Raw genomic sequence first — 24,602 nt, forward strand, 5'->3', positions numbered from 1 at the left:
TATCCGTGAAAGCTGGATTTACTAAGGGACATGTTGCTACATAATAACCAGAGCAGAACTGAAAGTTCGGATGCTAAATTGACATCTTATCGGTCGGAAACTGTGCGCAAGTTTCTAAGAGCTAATCAAATTTAGAAAGCCTCAATAAAGTCCCGGCTGAATGCAGCACTGTAATGGCTGGTGTCGATGATTTCCGGGTAGGGTCTCGAACGCGAGAATTCACGCAAAACGTCTGCGTCCGCGACGTCGCCTGGTAGGAGTGGAATCGCAAACTAGTGAGCCTACCGAGAGAGCGTTTCTGTCAGTGGGTCAAGGATCTGCGCAAAGCGGGCGGCCATGCGAATCGGCAAAGACGAGTCGACCAGACAGGCAGTCAGTTGCTCGGAGACATGCAGGCGAGCGCACGTCCGACCCGGGTTGGCAACTACGTCTCCCTTAAGGTAACCAGATTCACAGGCTGCATGGTGCTGGCATCGGTCTCAGCGCATGTCGGTCGGTGAAAACGTCGGAAGGACCGTCTGTAGGTGGAATGTGTAAGCCATCTCAGGATATGGCCGTGTTATTCAGAATTTCTCAAGTAACATGGACTTATAATTCACGAACTTTTCAAGGTATCTAATTAATGTTCCCGGTAAGTAATAGTACATTAAGTCTTACTTCAGTATTTACAACCGTTTGTGAGGCATCGACGTTACGTGAGCCATCTTCCATACAATCGGGAAATCGGTCCACTTGCGTGTGAACTGAAAAACCGCCTGCCACAGTCGTAAACTCTGTAGCATCCGGTTTTTTGTGCTTGATGTATCGAGGAACGTCTGACCTGTTGATGTAGATTAGCGCGAGAACAAGCTAAGAGGGTTTTTTTTAAATTTTTTTTAGGCTCTGATCTCTGGGTGATGAAATGTGATAACGTTGTGTAGTGTTAACAGGTAACTTAAGACTCACTTCCTCTTTAGCTTTACGTTGTTGTTATCGAGACACTGTGGCGCGCGTTTCCTTCTTTGCACCTCAGTTCAACGCGTAATTTGTCCGTCCAAAAGCCGTGATGGGCCCATCGGTACCGACCAACCGCCGCTTCATCCTCTGCCAATGGCGTTATTCGATGCGGTATGGAAGGGCGTGGGGTCAGTACATCGCTCTCCCGGCCGCTGTCATTTGTCTTGACGTGGAACCGCTACTTCTGAATAAAACAGCTACTCAGTTGGGCTCACGACACTGAGTGACGACCAGTCAGTCAATGTTGTGACCATACGGTGCACCGAGCGAGGTGGCGCAGTGGTTAGACACTGGACTCGCATTCGGGAGGACGACGGTTCAATCCCGCGTCCGGCCAACCTGATTTAGGTTTTCCGTGATTTCCCTAAATCGCTCCATGCATATGCCGGGATGGTTCCTTTGAAAGGGCACGGCCGACTTCCTTCCCCGTCCTTCCCTAATCCAACGAGACCGATGACCTCGCTGTATGGTCGCCTTCCCCAAAACAACCCAACCATACGGTGCGTGGCGAGGGGAACCACATACCACTACTAGGCACTTCCTTACCTGTTCCACTCGCAGATAGAGCGAGGGAAATACAATAGTCTCTATGCCTCCGTATGAGCCCTAATTTCTCGTATCTTATCTTCGTGGTCCTTATGAGAAATGTATGCTGGCGGCAGTAGAATCGTTTTGGAGTAGGCTTCAAATGCCGGTTCTCAAAATTTCTCAGCATCCCTCGAAAAGAACTCCGACGTCCTTACAAGTAATCCAATTTGAGTTCCAGACGCATCTCCGTAACACTTGCGTGTTGTTTTAAAACCTAGTGGTAACAAATCTAGCAGCCTGCCTCTACGTTGCTTGTTTGTCTTCCTTTAATCCGACATGGTACGGATCCCAAACAATCGAGCAATACTCACGAAAAAGTCGCACTAGTGTGCCGTCTGCTTTACAGATTAACCACACTTTCCCAAAATTCTCCCATTAAACCGAAGTCGATGATTCGCCTTAACAACCACACCCTTCACAAGCTCGTACCATGTCATATCGCTTAGCAACACGTCGCCCAGATACTTAAACGATGTGAATGTGTCAAGCAGGACACTACTAATGATCCATCCGAACATTACGCTTTTGTTTTAACAACTCATCTGCATTAAATTACATTAGTCTACGTTTAAAGCATGTTCCCATTCATCAAACAAGCTAGAAATTTTGTCTAACTCATCTTGTATCTTTCTGCAGTTACTCAGCTTGGACTCCTTCCCGTTCACCACTGCGTTATCAGCAAACAACCACAGATTGCTGCCTACCCTGTCCGCCATATCATTCATGTATACACAAAATAACAGCGATCTGGGGCACTCCTGACAAAACCCTTGTCTCTGATGAACACTCACCATCAACAACATATTGAGTTCTATTAGTTAAGAAGTCTCCGATCATCTCACATGCCTGGGAACCTGTTCCACTTGCTTGTATCTTCATTAACACTCTGCAGTTGGGCACCGCGTCAAATTTTTTTCGTAAATGTAGGAATATGGAATCTGCCTACTGTCCTTCATCCGTAATTCGCAGGACATAACGTGAGAAAAGAGCGCGCTGAGTTTCGCACGAGCGATGGTTTCTAAAAACCATTCTGATCCATGGACATAGACGAAAATCTAAATCTTCTTCCTCGCTGCAGCTTACTCCAGAGTCTCCCAGTGACCAGTGGCAAATTCTTTGCTATTGACTGACACTGAATTATAATTAAAATTGGTTTCTTAATATTACAAGTATTTAAATGAATAAATTACTCGTGTCATAAGCGCTATTTAGAGAAACCCCTCGAGAACTATACTTCGTCGATATCGATCCTTCTGGTTATAGGACTGTGTTTTAACCTGTATATGCTTTGCGTAGTGATGTCTTACTTCTGGCAGCAGTTCAAGTTTATTTCTGAAACCATGAAGATTTACTGAGCGGTGTGGCGCGCTGGTTAGTATGGTGGATTCGTATTCGGCAGGAAGTCGGTTCAAATTCCCGACCTTCCATTCAGGCTTTCCGTGATTTCGCTAAACCGCTGAAAGCTAATGCCCGTTTGGTTTCTTTGAAAAGGGCACAACCGAGTTCCTTTATCATCCTCCATTAATCCGAGTTTGTGATCCGTCTGTAATGACCTCAATGCCGACGGTATGTTAAATTCTAACCTGCCTTCACCCTCTGTCTTCTGTCTCTCTATTACCAACAACTCACACATGACAGTCCACGCTACACGTACCTATCACTACTAGCTACACTAAGCGATTGCGCTTAAAAAAGAAACGTATATCGCGGAGGGACTATAGGGAAATTCATGAAGTACCGGATCCTTGATAATTAATCGGATGAAATTACTCAGTGGGATCTCCCGGCCCACATTCTCATACGACCTTAATTTTATTACTTTTTGGAGTGAGGGAACAATTATTAACACCTTAACTAACAAATACGAAATTCTGGTGAAAGGTAACATCTGCTATGTTGAAATGTGCCAGACATTCGTCTAATAACATGCATGGTAGTAATGATATCGTTTAATTTTGTAGGCAGCATACCAAACTGCCCGTTACGCCACGAATGTTTCATTCTCAGCTGATAGTCTGCGTTTTAATGAAACTGGAATGGAACATACATTGTCTATTACTCCACAGTATTTTGTGAGGCCAGTGTTCTTCAGTTTGATCGGTAACAAAAAACTTTCAGTACACTGTTGTTCCTTTTTCTAGGTTCCGTTCGGGCTGTCAGCTTCGACTGAAAAAAATGATAAAGAACAGCCACATTCGAGTGATACAGTGACAAAGAATAGCAACACATCCTTCTGTTTTTAATCACTCTGCGTATCATGGTCTACATTCACACTTTATATCGTAAAATGGTTCTTTGTGTAGTTTATCTGCTTCACCTTTTGTCTATAGAACCCTAAAGTGATAAGAAAGGTTTTTTAAAATGAGAATTCTAGTGGACATACGCAAAACAATTTTGCAACACTATCTTCTTCGTATTTATAGAATTCACTCTGGAAAGTTTGTACATGCACTTTTTTAACACGTTTGTCAACGATTCAACACTTTATCGTATGATTTATTTCCATGCATCGGTTTACATTTCCAGGTATACTGATAGAAAAAATATTCATAAGGAATAATGGTATTCAGTAATGATTATACTGTGAGGTCAAAAACGGCCTGAAAAGCTTAAAGTGCGTTACAGGATAGGCTGAGTTGAGAAATAGTTTTTAGGAAAAAAAGTCGATACGTTGCGCAGTTTTCGAGTGAATTAGCATTGAATTTTGCCAGTCCGCCCGTTGCAGGTACAAATTCAAGCAGCTCGCCTGATAGAATACTGGCATCAGTTGTTCTCATAGCGTAGGTGATAGCGCACGAGATTGCTCAGCCTTTTGCTCAGGTTCGATCTTTACTACCACCCCATGCCCAAGTTTTGCACCGCTCTCTCCTTCGGTTTTAGGAAATAAAACGTAGAACTCTTTTGGCAACACCGTCTCTAGCGGGCTGTTTGAATTTTCGCATGCAGCTCCTGGTTGGCTAACTTCAATGCAAACTGACGCGTAAACGGCGCAACGCATCGAATTTTTTTCTTAACAACTATTTTCAGCTTGTAAATAGATCCCTAGCCGTGCAAATATCTATGTAATATGTAACCAGTTACGAGTTTGTGGAATATTGAGTCTGTCTATCAAAAGAAGTATATTAATTGAAAAGCTGAGTGATTAGTAAATTACAGAACAGTGTTGTGGTTTGGTCTCACCTTATCTACGTAACAGTTATACTTTCTTATTTTATCTGTCTCGTGATTTGGGAAAAACAACATGAGAAAACTATTTTTCTGGTTACTCTGGAACTAGACTTATAATTATACTAGACTTATAACAAGACTTGTAATTATTCTTCCACACAGTAGAACGCCCTGAGAGTCAAATACGTCATCAGATACAGTTTCTTCTAGTATCTCTCTAACTACGGGCAACGTCCTAGCCGCAGTGGATGCACCGGTTCCCGTGAGATCACCGAAGTTAAGCGCTGTCGGGCGTGTTCGGCACTTGGACGCGTGACTGTCCAGGCCGCCATGCGCTATTGCCATTTTTCGGGGTGCACTCAGCCTCATGATGCTAATTGAGGAGCTGCTCGACGGAATACTAGCGGCTTCGGTCAAGAATACCATCATAACGACCGGGAGAGCGGTGTGCTCACCACACGCCACTCCTATCCGCATCCTCCATGAGGATAACACGGTGGTCGGATGGTCCCGGTAGCCCACTCGTGGCCTGAAGACGGAGTGCATCTCTCTAACTACAGTGATTCTTAAATGGAACTGGGAGCGGGGAAATATTTTGTAGCAAATAGTTGCTGCTCTAACATAAGTTTACCAAATAAAAAGACATTATACAGATATCCTGAGTATTCCGATTAACTTGTCTTCTTTTGTTTTCAGCTGAATTCTGAGGCCAAGAGAAGCGAGCAGCAGTAGCATCCAGCAGAATAAATCCAGCCTTTGCACCAGGTAAGCTTTCGGCCTGTCTTGAATTACAGATACCCCTTATCGATCTTTTAAATGTTTTCAGTGGGTGGTATTGAGGGAAATCGTCTGGGGGTGGGGGCAGATTCTGTCGCACTTGCATATGGACGAAACTTGTACGTGGACACGACAAATGAAATTAAAAGTCATCTAGTGCTTTTTCCATATCAATGAGCATGCACTAAGTTCTTAAATGAGGATATCGGATCTGGTAGATATCGCTTCATATCTACAGCTGCTTCGAAACGGCGCCTATGGTACCGGAATTCATACCACATAATATTCTTATTGAAACATCCGTTTACTGCAATTCACCAGTTCTTGTAACCAGAGTTTTTAAGATATTCTTAGGTATTAAATTTTGTTCTCACCGTACTCGCATGGGTAGCTCATGTTTCAGGCGACGTAGTTCTTTCTTGTGTATATTATACAATGCGGTACAAGGTTTCTGTACTCGATCAGTGTACTGCAAGGCTTTTCCGTGACTCAGAACCAGCAACTGCTGGTTAATCTTGAAACAACAGATGACATTCTACTTTACTATTAATCACTCGAATTGCATTAGACATTTTGACCCTAGTATGCGTTTCAAATTAAAACGGCAATTTGTGCAAGCGTATTTCCACTCCATGGCCAATTCTGACTGCAAAGTATTATTATCAACGTTGAAAAAGTGTGACAGGACCATTACTGTTTACGATGAATAAAAATAATGTTGTACAAATAGCGGAAGCTCTTTAAGAATATTTCGCAGATGATGCGGTTGTTGATAAGAAAGTAGCAACGCCAGAAGACAGTATCGATTTACAGAATTACCAGCAGGGGATTGATAAATGGTGGAGGCCTAGCACTTGCCCCTTAACGTAAATAAATTTAACATACTGCGCGAACATCGGAAAAGGAATTCACTTGTGTACAACTAAAATACTGAAAACAGATTTCTGGAAACAGTATCTACCGTAAAACATCTAGGAGTATCCATCCGGAGTGACATTAAGTAGAATGACAACATAAAACAAATAATAGGAAAAGCAGATGCCAGACTGAGATTCAACACACCAAGCATATTTCGCCACAGTGGAAGAATTAAAATCGAAAACTGACGATCATGTTAAGTGTATCTTTCAAATCATGTGAACAGCCGTCTGATGATGAACTTTCCAGTTCGAAACCGGTTACGGCGCTGTTTAACTACATAAATAACAGTATTAATAGTGGCTGCTCGCAGTCTTCTTCTTTGTAAGAATTAACCAACATTAACTGTACAAGCCACGGTCTCACCATGTCAGTTTTAGACAAAATGCTATCTCATATTTTAATAAACAACAGCACGACAGTAACAATACACTCTTATTCAGAGAGCGCACTGACAATCATAATTAAATCAATTTCTTCATGCAAAACGAATGAAATCTGTAAAGTAAGTGTACCTGGATGCAACCAAGTCCTGTTGCCTCATACAAACCACTCTTAAAAATAAGCATTAACAATACAATCTCCCGCTGCGGCAGAAACAAGTCAGCTAACGAAAGCTAATCACTACAGTACTTCACTGTTCTTTACTAATGACGCTCTCACGAAACGTTAGTTGGTGTAAATATAATTCTGAAGTAGAAAACGTAAGAACCCAGAATATTATCGACGTACAAAAATTTACACGGAGGATTTATTTCGAAAGACGGGTGATGAGGGTTTAACGCCCCGTTGATTACGAGATCGTTAGAAAAGGACTACCAGCTTAGACAGGGCAACAAGGCGGCTATGACTGATAGAAACCAGCCGTGTCTTTTTAAAAGAGCAATCGCGGTATTTGCCTTTTGCGGTTTAGAAAAATCGCGTAAAACCTAAATATTTTACGAGGCCCTGGATTCAAAGCACCCTTTTCCTAAATGCGATTCCAGTGTCTTACTGTTGCGCCACCTCACTGGATAATTGACTTCGAGCATGAACAATTGAAACGATATTTATTTAGATTAAGGATGCAATTTCCAAGTGGCTGATGGCACTAATTCAGTAACATATGGACAGTAAATTGATTTTTTTCACTTTCGTTAACGTTGTTACCGGTGTTGTTGTCGAAATTGTGGAGGCTCTCCAAGTCCTAATAATCCGAATACATCATAATTACATAAGGTAAGTCACCGGAGACCATGCGTTCGTTTTACCAAAATTGTCAGAATGTATCCCTGAACAACGTACGTAATTAGAGTGCAACCCGTATAAAATTCTAAGGGGAGTCTTTCAAAAAATATTTGTTTAATACAATCTCCTGATGCATTCAAACAATTTTTGTTACTCTTCATTGATTATCCCACATACATAACCGATTTTTTGAATACTGTAATGAAGCACAATTTCAGCTCAACTAAGCACTATATATATTTACTGGAGACAAAACACATTACCGCAAAAATTCACTGGTAAGCCTCATTACAAGCGACACATGATATTCGTAAAAACGTACTTACACGTCACATAAGTTAACATTTTCTATCGTGAAAATTCTTCTTGAAGTCTGCAGCTACGAAAAAAGTACAATATTGGCGGTGCTTGTGTTCCGTTGTAGGTACTATTTAATTACACGAATTGCAGATGAAAGTTTAGCTACTTTGAGAAGATATTAATGAGTCAGGTGTCTACAGAGATATGTATGGGAAAAACGAGATATCACATTGGAGAAGGTTCTGAACTACCGTTCTAAAGGTGCTGGGTTTTAATCCCATGTTAGCAACACAAGTGCAAGTGCTGCGTCGTTTCCGTAGAACTACTAAGGCAATTACCGATACCGTCTCTTTGAAAGGGACACGGCAATTTTTGCTTCCCCATTCTTGTCCGATCCAAGTTTATGCTACACTCAAAACAGTGCTGTAGCAAAAAGACACTTTTATATCAACCATTAATGAATATTAATAAACATTTCTTTCGTCACGTGATACAAAGGTAGGCATCTGTTGTTCCTCCGTCATCTGGTATACAGACCTGTTGTACTTGCAATACTGATTCATTAAGGGGCATCATAATGGTGTCACATGTATCTACAGAATGATCTGCTACCACCCAAACTTAAGTATGTCTGGACACATCGGGATGAATCGGCTGAAACGCATTCGAGACAAGTCTCTGATTCGCTTTGGGATGAGGAAGAAGATGGAATTGGCCATGATAGAAACCTTAAATCAGGGTGACTGACATCTGAGAACTGCTTCTACAGAATTCGTATTTTGTTACAACCGTCGGTCAGTTATGTACGAGTATTAAAGTATTTAAGAGAGAAAGTCATTTCATAAGATGAAAGTTTGAACCATAATGAAAACAAACAAACAAACAAACAAAAAACTCCGCAACAACATTTCGGAAAACAGTGAGTCTACGTAAAGCTATTAGGCTTGCCATGCAGCAGGACCTGTATGATATAACAAGCATTTCTTCTGATATCTTAGACAAGTATGGTTTTATAATGTCCATCACTACAGTATCCGACTTCGAAAGTTCACCAATAGTGAAAGACGACTACGCACCTTGTTGACCTGGATGATTGCTCAGTAACGAAATACCGTTGAAAGACGGAAAGGGTAGAGAAAAACTTATGATTGAAGCAGAATACTCTTTTATTTTGTGCTACAGTGGTAAACCTCAAACGAGTTCAGTAAGGACAAGGAAGTAACAAGGTCATAAGAACCAACAAATACAAAGAGTTTGCCATTCACCAGGAAGTAAGAACATAAGAGGAGGAGTGAATGAAACAATTAAGGACTGAAAGAAAGAGGAATAAATTGACGCCTTACTTTGCACCTTCATAAGTTTAAATCGTTAGTCGTAGCGTCGAAAGAAGACAAAGTATAAAAACGGGAATTAGCTTCTCTTTGGCGCTGTTTAATGGAACTCCATTGTTTTACGTCCTTCTTGGCAGTGGAAGCACTAAGTGTGTAGGACTGTAGTAATGGTTTCCTCTAATCGCGTCTGCCGCGTCCAGGTGAGCGCCCTTAAGTAGTACGTAGCAAAAAGGTGGCGAGCGTGAAATTATTTCGTAATAGTTGGCACGGCGGAAGATTCTCGACACAAGGACCTCCCGCTTGGCGGCCTACAACCCACGGCGTAGTTCCCATCCAATTACGGAAGCTTCTCCGTGCACCTGTCACGGAGTCTTGCGCGCGCCCTTGGACTCTCGTCGACCTTCACACAGACGCTACTAGGCTAGAAAGTCCTGAAAGACTTGTCACTTAAGAACAGAAACCCCTACACGATGTGCGCTACAAATGGTTTGCATGAGTGCAACAGAAATATCGGACCACAGGCGCGTGTGAGCAGTAAAACAAGCGTCACGCGTGTTCTGTAGAAAGAAGCCCACCCAAGCGTTGGCGGATCACAGTGTCTCCAGAGGCGACGTCTTGTGCAGGCGACAGACACCGAATCACGTTTGAAAGCGTAGTCTTTCACAGCAGGCACCATAGTAGTGGTGATCGCTGACGTTATGCTTTTGTAGCTAAATTATTAGGAGTATCCTTAAGTACAGATCTACGATGACGATGATCCGTACTATGTCTTCAACAGAAACTTCACGGAAAAACGAATAGGATACAGAATGTAAGCTGGCAGACAACTGAACGACCCTGAAGCGAACAGTGATCTGCACTACCTCAAAAGTATCATCTCATTTATTAAAGTTCAAACTCTTTGTATTTGAAAAAAGTGAAGACTGAACTGTCGCCTCAGCCCAAAGACTGGTTCTGGTGCACCTCTCAATGATAGTCTCAATGCTAGTGTAAAGGCCTCTCATCTCTGCGCAGCTACTGTAACCTAAATTCACTTGACCCTGCTTACTGCAGTCAAGCATTTAGTCTCCATCTACAATCTTTATCGGAAGCTACTCTCCATTTCCAAATAGACAATTCCTTGATGCCTCAGAATGTGATATATCAACTGATCTCTTCTTTTGGTCAAGCTGCACCACAATTTTTTTCCTCCCCAGTTCGATTCATTGCAACTTTATTAGTTAACCACACTAGTAGAGCGGTTACGTATCGCGTGTTCCTACATTTTTCTGGGACCCAAAACTGACCTTCCCCAAGGTCAGCTGCAACCAATCTTTCCACTCACTTTTAAAAGATTATTGTCAGTAATTTGCAACCATGGCATTTTAAACTATAATTTTAACATTTGCCAGCTACGTCCTCCTTTGGAAATGGTATTATTTTCATTATTATTACATTCGTATTGAGGTCTGAGGATATTTTGCCTGTCTCGTATATCTTACATTCCAGGTGGAATAGTTTGTACATTATGTTCTCTCAGTTGTTTCAATAATTCTGACTGGATGAACTACGTAACTTGAATGACTAGACAAGAGATAATCGTGTAACATAAGTCACGCACTAGGAGCCAATGGAAAAGTATCAAGCCTAACAAGCCTTTCTTCATTTTCTTTCTAACAAAAACTCATGTTTACATACGGAGAGCACAGACCCAAGCTGGCGAGCTGTCTCATTTTGAGGATGATGCTTTGCTGAGAATTCTGATCCTAGCAGCCATATCGTAATATTGTTTCCGTCCTAATTTTATTTACAATTTCTAGCAACGGCCAAGGATGGTATTGGCCCTAGACAATTTTAGTGATAAGATTCGTGTCATGGTACAGGACCACCAGGAAATGCACTTAGACCTTAATCTTCCTATCTTCTTCCGATGCCTAGCGAGGCTGCTTATTAATTGAGAACAAGTCGTCCACACCTGATCTCTTATCCCGTCCCAGTCTAGCTAATTTAGTGCTTTCGACCGTATTGAAAGCACTATCCTTGACTACATTGTCAGCTTGGTTATAACGGGGTTGGTGTCAACTCATTTACGTGGTGTGACCTTCAAACGTATAATCTCCGCATTTTGTGTGAATGCATGCGCGTATTGGCACTTTTAATTATTTGCACAATGTGTCTCAAAATTAGGGAATGCTAACAAGAAACAACCCCACCTTTCAGCCAGACAGCTGTGGAGCTCCCCCTATAAATAACGACCAGGCATTCCTGTGTTGTGAACAGAAGACGGTTAAATCCGGTGGTGTCTATTGCAGTCTATAATCCAAGTTTAGTTATTGTTACAAAAAGGTAGATGTCTAAACGACACAAATTTATTTTACAAAAACTATTCGACTGAGTGGTCGTACGAGAAACTGATATCGCGTTTTGGTTAAATATAGTTTCCAGCGTTAATAGTTTGAAACAGCATTTTATAGCCAGAATCCGGTTGCGTCTTTAGCGACAGTTCAGTGGCGATACAACCTTTGCTTTGATTTTCATGATGGTGATAGGAATTAGCATGAAATCGTTTGAGAACTTCTCGTACGTTAGCATTCGAGAAGCGGGTCGGTAGAGCATAGACACAGCACTGTTGTTCTAGTACATTACAGCATCAGAGGGAGCAAGATGGCTTCCATACCGAGCCAGCCTTGACGAATATCTGTTTGCTTACAGCAGCAACATAAACTCGAGGTAAACTGCTTACTTTCTATCTTCTAGTGACGCCACAATGAGCTGCGCTGGTACCCATGAAAATGGAAGCCATTGTTTCTGAAGCAATAACTTCCATCTGTTGCCTGCGCAATACAATATAACTGGCTTTTAGAATCTTCGTACTCCTAACAACGGCTTATATATTGAAGTTCTCGGTTAACTGCGACATGATACTGTTTTATTCTAGATGATTATTTCTGCCCCTGAATTTATATTTAGTCTGTGGAACGACACGTGCATACAGTACTGACAAATGTTGGATTAGTGGCATCATTCGCCTTGAAACTGATCAAGGTTGTAGAGTGACTGAAATAGTTGACTCCAATACGCCAGGAGCAGCTATCAAATGACCGTCCATCAGTCATTTAAATTTGGCATGTTTTCTAAATCATTTCAAACGTTTATTGGGACACGTTGTCAAAATATAACGGTAATTTCCTTCGTCGTTACTTCTCCAAGTAGTCTAGTCCTCAGTCTTTAACGTCTTCAGTCTCAACGAGACTTCCAGGGGACGCTTTACATATACAGGTTGTTTCACAGTTCGAGTTACACACTTCTTGACGTTGTAGAAGGGACTTCGTACATCAAGTTTTGCCAAGGAAGCCTTGTGCGGAAACGTCAGCCAACGATGATACAGAGCGTTAATGTTATAGGCGCTGGCTTCTGTAAATGTATGCACGACATAAAGGGTAATTCCGTGATGATGATATTTGGTTTGTAGGACGCTCAAATGCTGCGTCATCAGCGCACGTGCAAAGTCTCAATGTTTACACAGTCTAATTTTTTTTAACAATCCAATCTAGCCACTGTTACGAATGATGATGATGATGAAATGATGAGGACAACACAAACACCCAGTCCCCGGGCGAAGAAAATCCCCAACCCGGCCGAGAATCGAACTCAGGACCCCATGATCCAGAGGCAGTAACGCTAGCCACAAGACCACGAGCTGCGCACGTAATTCCGTGATGATATTACAAATTTTAAAGGATGACGTAGAAGGATAAATGTATTAATTTGAGGTAAGGTACCCTGAACCGGAAACGAACGAGTCGAATGTTATAAACGAAAAACGCTGTGATAGCTCCGACAGTGAAATACATGTACCGGTAATGTTGTTGCTAAGATTGTTGGGTAGGCGACTTTCAGAGGTGGTAGTATGGACCACGACCAAAAAAATCTGGTAAACATCTCCTCTAAAATGCGTACCTTAAAGAGTTATGAGCAGTGTTCAATATTTGAGGTGTGTTTCACACTAGCAAAGATGAACAAGTACTCCTAGCTCCCGTTGTCGGATTAGTGGTGAGAAACTGGTGATGGAATCAGACTGAGGTTTAGTGAGAGCGCCGGGCACTTTAGGGACACGTGCACAGGTGGTGATCGCCGGCTGGCGCGGCCCCAGAACGCAAGCTCAGGGCGTGCCCTCTCATTGTGAAACGCGGCCCAGAAAGAGGTCTCGCTGCAGGGGCGTCGAACGCCGGCGCATCGCCACGCCGCCTCACTCACTCGCCGTCTCGACACCGGATCGCTGCGCGGCACTACGTGGAAGAAGCAGCTGCCACTTCTGTCTGTATGGCGGAGCTGTTCAAACGCGGAGTGCTTCAACCGTCCTGAACCTTTAAACAATGTCTTCTCACTCCCGATTGTACAACACAATGATTCTGAAATTAATTTAACATCAGTGGAAGCAGCGAAACAATTCCAACGGATAGCCTTCAATAGCGAATTTATCAGTGTACATCACGTTTACCTATCAACACTCCTAAGAAATTGAGTAAGATTCGAAGTCGTCAACACTTATTAGTGTCTACATAGACGAATATTTTTCTGTTGTTTTAATACTCGTAACTGAATTGACGCGTTTTCTAAAATGAAGTTATGTTCGTATTTTAACACCCATCGAAATCTCTGGCAAGGATGAGTACAGCGACAACTTGCAGATCATGATCGTACTGAAATGTTTTGCAAGAAAAGAAAGAAAGAAGTATGAAATCTTGTGCATCTGAGAGGTCAGTCGTACTCCTTTCTGTTTTCTATACGTCACGACAGGTTCAAAAATGGTTCAAATGGCTCTGAGCACTATGGGACTAAACTGCTGAGGTCATCAGTCCCCTAGAACTTAGAACTACTTAAACCTAACTAACCTAAGGACATCACACACGTCCATGCCCGAGTCAGGATTCGAGCCTGCGACCGCAGCGGTCGCGCGGTTCCAGACTGTAGCGCCTAGAACCGCTTGGCCACACCGGCAGGCTACGTGACGACAGCAGTCAATTTGCGCCTTTTAATTTCATACGCAGTTTGTTTCTCGGACTCTTTTGGAAAAAAAGTTCTTCGCAAGCATTAAGAAATCTTATTTTACTGTATTCCTCTTTCTAAAAGCACTCTAATGTTCCCACAACGCAGCGTAACGTTTAGAAAAGGTCTTAATTGCTCCAGTATCTACTTGAGTATGAAAGTCAAAAGTTCTCACGTTTGTAATATTTTTCAATAGCAATTTAGGTGTAAAAGTTGAAAGTTCTCACGTTTGTAATTTTTAAATTTAGATAGGAGGATTGACGTCAACCGCTGATGGGCTTTACCATGAGGCTAGTTACGTGTAAGGCTATCGTTTCCATAAAATTGAGACACATTGCAGTGTTTTTTCCGTGAAACAAAAAACAAAACAAACAGTTCCACAGTAGTGACGAAACGTGTCTGGGTAAGAGATAATATGTATACATGACGATAAAACTCAAAAGATTTCACAGCTGCAAGTTACGATAATGAGGAAAGCTGTTTTCCGTCCTGGAGTCGGAAGCTCTCGTCCAGCGAAGGCTTGCTCCACAGTGCTGTTTATTCCCGACGGACCGCTGTCGGTCAGCTCAAGCTACATGAGTGCCGAGGTTCTCACATGTGTCCCGTCTCACAAACAATGAAATGACAGTCGGAATGGGCTTTACGTGCTCACGCACACAAGCTAACAGTCAGCTGAAATAAGTGTCCCATCTTTGAAACAGTTTTTTCAGCAACAGCACAGAGGTTTGTAAAAAACTGTACACTACTACAATTCTTGACGAGGACGTCAAAAGGGACAACGCGGATAGAAGTCGTTCGTATCTCCGAAAGTCAAGTCATCACCAAACATACGAATTAACGACCCTCTAAAAACTCAGAAAATATGTTCACAGATTTTGCTTCAGACACCACACCCTCTTTCAAAAAGGGACTCACATTCTTTCATCACTCCACAAGTGAGGTTACAATTATTCTGCTATATACTTAATACGCAAGATCGTTGCACTGGACGAAATGGCAGATTTCAAATTGCGTGACATATTATTACGACGTGCATTTAAATCCTTCGGAAAACAGAGATCTATGGAGGTATCAAATGTTGAAATTTTCCATCCCCCTTAATCCCAATGAGAATGGCTACAACAAATTATGTGCCAGTCCTGTTTGTGAAATGCACGAAACATTTTCGCGAAATTATACACCACATGACCGACAATATATCTTAAAATCGTTAGAAACGTTTCCCAGGTCATTGCCAAAGGCTAGGGACGCATTGCGTATCTGTTCGATCTCCTTAGGCGCAAAGTCGGAGTGTTAAGATAAATTCATTTACGCCATTGCACGGACGAATATGTGTTGCTTACAGGACGGTAAACTTAACTCTCTTCAGAGACAAAATGTACGAAAATATTGGTGAAGCCCAGTTCCTCGACGTAATAGTGGTACAAAGACTGATAAATTGCCTAAATGTTCAGAAACGTGGAACTCTGAACTTCAAAACACATAGAAACGTAGTATCGTATAACTACAACGTCAATGAGTCACAACTGGTCGCACTCAATTCATTTAATTGCCTGGGTGTACAAATGTGTCAGGATATGTAATGGAATGATCATACAGGCTCAGCCATAGGTAAAGAAGATAGCAGCCTTCGATAGACTGGGAAAAGTGCAGTCTGTCTACAAAAACTCGTGCAATACAGCCTAGAATGTTGCTTAATACCATATAGGTCTAACAGGGGATATTGAGCTTGTGCAAAGAAGGGTAGCGCGAAAGGGCAAAGGTCTGTCTGACCAACCGGAAAGCGTCACGGAAAAGCTGAGACACGTGAACTGACAGAAGCTTGACGATATACGTCAACTATCTCGCGAAAGCCTACATACAAAGTTACAAGAACGAGTTCCAAGTGCGTAACTAGCAACATAGTAAAGCTGACTACCTATCGCTCCCATAGGGACCGCGGGCACAAGCTTTAACTAATTACAGCACACACAAAGGCATTTAAACAGTCATTTTCCTGTGCTCTACACACATCCATGCCCGAGGCAGGATTCGAACCTGCGACCGTAGTGGTCGCGCGGCTCCAGACTGAAGTGCCTAGAACCGATCGGCCTCCTCGTCCGGCATGACAGCTCAAATGAAGTACAAGTAGAGAGAACATCTATTTCATTAGAAGTATGTTTCCTACTGGTAAGGATTTACGTACGTAAACCATTACTTTGGCACATGCAAAAGCGGAATTTACATCTAAGGAATGAAACCAGTCTACCTAAATTCATTAATTTTGCAAGAGCTGGTGAGAGAATTTCGAATTTAAAAGTGTGCAATTTATGAAAAATCGATGTAAAGGCAATACTATGTTACATGCGACACTACTGACAGTACTATGCATAGCGTTCGGAAAAGTGATTCGTGGTTTACCAGTGATGGTCCAGATGAAACTGTATGGGGCATGGGAGACACAGTAGCGGGATGACGCCGTCCGTTGCTCTTGCGTTCTGTGAAAAACAATAAATGAAGAGAAAAAAGGGACAAAAAGCAATGGTCACGATAGCATCGAGGCTGAAGCAGAGTCTGTTTCTCTCGCGTATGCCTAGTCGTACAAAGCAATTACAGGGACTATATAATGGTGGGATTTCCAGCTACCTTAAGAGACTTGTCATGTGCTTACATGGCATGTATAAGTACAAGATTTTTTGCCTATGTCACAAGCTACTTATCTTTCAAAAGCGAAGTCGCAGACGTACTAGCCACGAAACAGACTGTCAGCATTTTATATTGGATAACTGCATTCAAGTGCAGACTTACCATGAAAAACTACGCCACTGAGCCGAATGGCCTTCGACTTGTAGAAGAAATCGCCACTTTTCTCCCGGAAACGGCGATATAAATGCTATTTACTACAGTACCCTGCGTCTCATGTGACTCGAAAAAAGAACAGATGTTCCCTTTTTCTTGTGAAGGAACCCGAGATCGATGATGTAATATGTATTGCCACCTTTAGTTTGCTGCAAAACTGTGAACCATAATTCTGGACCACATACAACGAACTCTGATTAAACCATGCCCGTATTTCGAGAACTGTGGTCATTCGGAGACTGAAGACTGTATCGCAAAGCATCACTGCTAAATCAATGGAAATTCGAAGAGCTGAAAGAAAATGTAACGTCAGCTTTGGTGAGGGAATCCAGATGTGCAACAGTGTATCACGGAAAATAAAACGAAAAGGCAGAGAATGTCTAGAGTGTAATTCGGTGACCAGTCCTGAGACCGTCCTTGAAGGTGTTTAAATCGTCTGTCAGATGTTAATAAGAATTAAGAGCTTCAACGAAAAATAACGCAGTTTCTTGATTCGTTTGTTTAGTCATATTGAAGCAAAAGAATAGCTGTATACTCACAGCATCCGTGAACGGAGCAGCCAGAGCCAAATTATGGTAACAAGTAGTATAGGTACTCGAAAATGGCATTAAGGCTGAGTTTCTTTATTGGAAGTGAGAAGGTACTGGCTGATTTATATTAACAGCAGAAGGTAATTTTTCTGGTGTTGTGAACTACGTTAATTCGCAGTTGTGCATTTGCGAAGTCTGAGGGACATGGAGTAGACGCTTATTGTATGAGGATAGTCGGGAAAGATTAGATTGGTCGAGCATCGCGCGAACGTGGTTCGTAATGGAACATGTACTTAATGGCATATGGTTAAATTAAGTGTGTGACCGTAGCAGTTCTAATCCGCTTGTTGCGTCATTTACAAGGAATACAGTTTGCAGTTCCAGCTCACTATCGTCTTCTTAACTGCCGTCAACCCCGCGTCCCCAAAGTTACTTGTCACGCCATCGTTTTTATACATCGTTGCTGAATACAGGGTGACACGAATCTAAACGTATAAACCCAATAATGTACTCTCATACCAATTATAGTAAAAGAAGATATCATTCTTGTGATGCTGCACAAATTTGTGGCAGGAGCAGTTCATAGTGATATGAAATGAAACAGACAAGTAGCTTCAGCTGTGAGTGAAGCAAGTTAGAAAAAGTTATTGGACATTAATATTTGCGTAAGAATTTCGAGAAAAAGTTATTTTGCTTCTCCGCCGAGAGTCAAGCCATCTGTGGAATTCAAAGTAAAAATGAGAGGTACTAGCAGACACAAAATTCGAGTGTGATCGGGAGGCGGGTTCTAGCGACACGACTCTTAACGCAAATGTTCGGACAAAGCAAAGCAATTTCTACTTTGGAAACCATTTTTCTGTGACTTACGTATTGCCTGGACAGAAAAGAAAGCAGTAGACAGATTTTATTGGAGCGGATTACAGTATATAAATTGCCTAGTACAATACACAAGACCTTGAAGAATTTGTTCTCCTATATAGCTGATGTTATGTTCACACTTTACTTCTGTAATGTCTTTGGATACTAAAGTTGTCTCCTCTGTATTTGCAAAGTTTTGTTATTGGTTTGTATTTAGCAGAATACGCTCTAAGAAAAAGAAAAAAAAGAAAAAAAAAGAAAAACGACGCACCACGAAGGAATTATCCGAATGGGATGGAAATCGGTAAGTGTGATGTACATATACAGAGAGACAAATGATTAAAATTTCAAGAAAAGTATATGAACTGCTCAAATTCAGCAAGTCAATAGCGCGTTGATCCACTTCTGGCCCTTATGCAAGCAGTTATTCGCCTTGGCACTGATTGACAGAGTGTAGTCGTGGGGAAGTCTGCCCAACTGACGAGTTACGTCGTTAAAATCCCGAGGTACTTAGAGGGCTCTGTCCGTAATGCTTTAAACGTTCTCAATTGGGGGGAGATCTGGCGACCTTGCTGGCCGTTGTAGGGCTTGGCAAGTACGAAGATAAGCAGTAGAAACTTTCGTCGTTTGCGGGCGGGCATTATCTCGCTGACACGTAAGCCCAGGATAGCTTGCCATGAAGGGCAACAAAATCGAGGAGTAGAACACTGTCGACGTACCGCTGTGATGTAAGGCTGGCACGGTCAACAAACAAAGCGGTCCTGCTATGAAAAGAAATGGTACCCCAGACCATCACTTCTGGTTGTCAGACAATGTGGAGGCCGATAATCATGCTGGTATCCCACCGCTGCTGAAGACGTCTCCAGGCACGTCTTCGCTGATCATCGAGGCTCGACTCATCACTGAACGTCCCGGACAACGGTGGGATACTGCCACGACTCTCGTCATCCATACTGCATGACAACCAGAAGTGATGATCTGGGTGCCATTTCTTTCCATGGCAGACCCATTTGGTTGTCATCCGTGGCACCCATACATCACAGCGGTATGTCGACAGTATTCTGCGCCTCGTCTTTGTTGCCTTTCATGGCAAACAATCCTGTGCTTACGAGTCTAATGCACCAGCTGGACAAAATTTGGCACGAGATCCGTCAGAAACACATCCAACAAGTCTTATCAATCAATGCCAAGCCGAATAACTGCATTCACAAGAGTCAGACGAGGACCAGTTGCTCAATTTGTGGAGCTCTTTCTCTTGCATGAATCATCAGTTTTCCGAAACTCTAATTTGTTTGTCTGCACATGTGCATCACATTTACTGATTTCTTTCCCACTCGAATGCTTCATACGGGGTCGTCTTTTTTTCCGTACTTCTTAGAATGTATTATCGACGTGCAGTCACTTAGCGTCTTTGAATTCTGCGAGATTCACATGCATTCCGTTATGTGTTTGAGGTAATTAACATGACTTTAGTTGCTTAAGAGCTCAACGAACCAGTGATAACTTACAATGTTGAGCGATTTCGTTGCACGTTTGACATCTTTGTGGGGTGTTCATCTTGTTACCACAAGAAAAAGCTGGAACAAGGAAATTATGCATTTAGCGTGACGGAATTATCTGCCCGGCAGTAGGTTGCAAACATCAACTTCTAAGCTCGTTATCGTGTGGAGTGGGTTAGGAATTTCTCGCGTTTGTGCTTCTGATGTGCAATTTTCTTGCATTACGGCATTAATTATTACAATGTCAACATACAACCTCCGAGGACTACGTGAAAGTGAAACGATCGTGTTGGGTGCAGAGTAATCAGATTGATGAAACGAAATCCAGTATACTTTTGACATACTCGTATGCTCTGCAACAGTTGCAAGGAGAGTGCGGGACAATGCACTGGGCAGTTTGAGTCGAAACAGGTTCTCGTATCTTTCTCGAATACCCGCTGGCACTTAACAGTCTGGAAGCTCGTATGACACCCAGTCCGCACGCTGTCATTTTTCGTGTGTGTGAGACTCTCCGAGGCGGCTGTCTGAAGGCAGCGACCCGGCGGGCCGATTAATTCCAGGAATGGCGTGGCAGATGGGACGCGCTTTCCCAGGGCCTTGGGCGATGGCGTGCCGCGCCTCCAGAGCAGCCGCCCCCACTGGACGTGCGGCGGCGGCGGCGCGCGCAGCCCGACACTTGCCTGCCTGCAGATTGTCTGGCCGGCCATCCCTCCTCTCTCTTCTTTTCTCCTCTCTTTTTCGCTAGTTTTACACGATAAACAGCATTGTAAGTGAAGGGCCACAGATTACTGCAGAGTGTTAAGCTTACTACACGTTGCTTCTTGCGTACGCGGAACGCCTACATAATTACAAACTTTCCAGAATAAAACGAAACTTCCTGGCAGATTAAAACTGTGTGCCCGACCGAGACTCGAACTCGGGACCTTTGCCTTTCGCGGGCAAGTGCTCTACCATCTGAGCTACCGAAGCACGACTCACGCCCGGTACTCACAGCTTTACTTCTGACAGTATCCGTCTCCTACCTTCCAAACTTTACAGAAGCTCTCCTGCGAACCTTGCAGAACTGCACTCCTGAAAGAAAGGATACTGTGGAGACATGGCTTAGCCACAGCCTGGGGGATGTTTCCAGAATGAGATTTTCACTCTGCAGCGGAGTGTGCGCTGATATGAAACTTCCTGGCAGATTAAAACTGTGTGTCCGACCGAGACTCGAACTCGGGACCTTTCCAGAATAAGTCTCCCACTCCGCTGTAAAGTTAGGTCAGTTGTGAAACCTCTTGCCAGATTAAAACTGTTTGTCGGTCGGGACTTTCGTAGGCAGCGCTCTTACTAACTGAGCTATCCGTGAACGACCGACGATCAGTCCCCGGTAATAAAACTTTTGCTCGCATATCATGTGTGGCTCAACCGAGCGAAACTGATGTGCACTGTGAAATTTATGAGTAAAAAATAAATATTTACAGGGTGTATCAGACCTTTTGGATTAAATGGAAATAGGTGATAATAGGTCTACAACCGATTGCACTGAGATGGAGAACCAATAGTCAGAAAAGCACATTTATTGTTTTATGGACGTACACAGCGTGCACCGCATAGCACCAACGTGGCTCATAGTGATTTCGCAAATTGGCGACCGCCGTACCAACGCATGCACGGCAACGGCGCATGAAGGAGTTTCTCGTACCAGGACGCAGGCACTTTGGAACCTAGCAAGCAGGTCTTCATTCCAATCCAACGATGAGGACACTTGATGTTCAGGTACTCACGAACATTAACATCGAAGTGGTCTGGAGCACCGTCGTCTTGAAAACACATCCTTTCGCGGAGAACAAGGCGCACATTCCCAAAGTACTGCACTGAGACTGGCAGTCGTCGCTTTGAACAGTTACTATGAGCTACTCTGCTGTGTGATCTGAGGTTTTCTCGGTGTACAGAAATATTGAAAATTTCTCTGGCATTCAGGCGGGTAGCGTCGTCCAAAAGGCGCGATATTTCGTCAAGCCGATCTCTTCCCATCTTCAGGCGTTCTTGGAGTCTCCAAAAACGCCTGAGATGGCAAGAAGTCCGCTTGACGGAATATCGCGCCTTTTGGACGACCCTACCCGGCTGAATACCCGAGAAATTATCAAGAGCTACGTTGCTGTTACGCGGTGTGCCCTGTGTATATCCCTAACATATTCCTATCTCAATATAATCGGTTGTGCATCTATTATCACCTGTTTTAATAGGACCCAAAAGGTTTGAGACACCCTGTATGTTTCTTTGTGTGAGCGTCACGTAGGTTGTTTTTACGCTTTTAATTGGAACATTGGAATATTAATTATTATTTACCGCAAAATAGATTTTCTTAAGTCTCAGACTTGTAACAAGAGATCTAACTACGGAAACAATTTCAAATCGCAGTTCCGTGTCTGTCATTGTTGAAACTAGGAGCCGAATTATGAAATCGAAAGTTCGTCTTTGTGATAAGCAAGATAAAGAGAGGCAGCTGGTAATTTATATCCTCGGCAAAGGTCAGTTTAGCACCAGGGTTCTTGTTGCAGGTTTTCATCAGTTTATCTTAATCCAATTCTTTCCACTTTAGAACACTTGATGTATAAATGCGATATTCACTGATTTGCAAACGTTAGTATGTCCACTATGTTTTTCAATTCGAGTGGCAGTCATACTGCAGTACTCTTCTAACTGAGCTCTAACTGGTCCTCTCAGGTGATCAGTAAACTCCCGACACTTTCGAATGTCTTGTTAGACTTGATACCAATCCAATAGGAACATAGGTACGCTAGAGATATGACAACATGCTCTCCACTGTTAATAGAAGTGTTATAAGGTACGACTCGATAATCCCTCCTCCTAAATAGTCTACGAAAAAAAAATAAGAGACCGGTCATAGTAGAAGGAACACTGAGAGAAGCATATATCATGTTTGCAATAACTGTGTAACTAAAAATGCAGCCTAGATGTGACTGTGACAACAGCATCAGTTATCACTTCCAACGTTAACTGTTCTGTACTATCATAGCTTGGAAATGTTGTCTCTTATTAGTTTACTCAACTTCACCGCTACTTTCTCGTGGTGTCAAAGTTTCCCTGCCTGATTTAATCATCAAGAAACCCACAGCTGCTCATTATATTTAACTGATCTGGGAATCTGGCTGTAAATGTCACAACCTAGATGGTGAATTACAACAATCGTTGTTGATTAATTGCACGAATTCGTTCCATTTCTGACTTACCGCACTCACCTCTTTAAATCAATGGATGTGAATGCTGGGATGGTTTCTTTGAAGCAGTCATGCACAATTTCCGATGACTTTCTTGTCCAGCCCGATATTATGGTTGGTCTCTAATGAAGTCATAGCCGATAGGAAGTTCTTGTCTGTTTACTGTTACACCAATCAATTTCGGTCATAAAGTCATTTTCCACTGGTGTTACATGTGCCCAGGATAAATGTATGCCGCACGATATTCAAACGGTGGGTCGATCCTGAGTACAAGCGAGATGCACGGCAATACGACGTTGGAAAGCTGACGAGTCATGATTGCATAAACACATTGTCTGAAGAAGGTGTAAACGCTAGAAAACCAAAGTTGCAGGTTTGTGCTCTCGTATGTATGCCTTCATGTCGCCATTAACAGATGTATGAAGACCGTTCTAAGAACACTACTTCCTTCAGTTCAACAGCTTACGTTCTCCGCTTTGCAATATAATTTGGCAGATGAATCAGATAATGAAACTTTCTCTCAGTACTAAACATCGCCTCAGCTAATTGCCGTTTTCCCGCCTAATTTGTTCACTAGTCAAATCATTAAAGTGCAGTTATGACAGTTATAGGTGAAAGACAGATTACAGTACCGCTACGCACATGAAACGACGTTGCGTTATAGTCTCATGGTTAAGTTAAATATTTCATAATAATTTATTACATCACGATCGGTTTTAGATATACAAAAATCTCCACACTACTGGTTTCGGCAAGTACTTGTCATCTTCAGATGTGGTTAATCCACTAAAAATCTTTGTAGAGTTATATAAACAAATAAAGTTAGGCACTTAAAACATCAAGAAGGCATTTAACATTTCAATGAACATACATCATGTCGTCACTTGACAAAAGACTGTTTCTTAAGTGTATGCTCAAATCTCATTTTTGTAAAACCAAGTATTAAAAACAAAAGAAAAACAAAAACGGCGAGAGTAAAATATAAAGAAAAGGCGTGTGCAACAGGAATAGAGAAAGAAAATCAACCAACTGGACGGAAAATGTAAGTACAGTGACATACACAACAACTACCCACAAAAATTACTACAAAAATAAACACATTTCTTCACGATTATTTTGCGGATGAAGTGCTGTCAAAACGGTAAAAGGCATAAAATTAAATCGACCTGTAAAAATCTAATTCCATAAGTAATGTAGTTTCAAGTGAGCAACCGAAAGAAATGAAAGAAAATGTAATTTTATAGTTTTTTACTCTAAAATAGAACAACTGACATGAACTTTGCACGATATTTTATAGAAATGAAGGGAGACTCGTAGAAA

The 24,602-nt window shown here is 42.4% G+C and overlaps 1 protein-coding gene across 1 annotated transcript in view; it reads left to right on the plus strand.

The window, feature by feature from the left end:
• LOC126334646 (ATP-binding cassette sub-family C member 4-like) overlaps positions 1 to 24,602 on the plus strand; it is a 283,425-nt gene that overhangs the window by 77,274 nt on the left and 181,549 nt on the right. The window contains exon 2 of the mRNA XM_049997091.1: positions 5,449 to 5,517. The gene's annotated coding sequence lies outside the window, so the exon portion shown is untranslated. The remainder of the gene's footprint in view (positions 1 to 5,448; positions 5,518 to 24,602) is intronic.

This window comes from Schistocerca gregaria, chromosome 2 (genome assembly GCF_023897955.1).
Source record: "Schistocerca gregaria isolate iqSchGreg1 chromosome 2, iqSchGreg1.2, whole genome shotgun sequence".
NCBI lineage: Eukaryota > Metazoa > Arthropoda > Insecta > Orthoptera > Acrididae > Schistocerca > Schistocerca gregaria.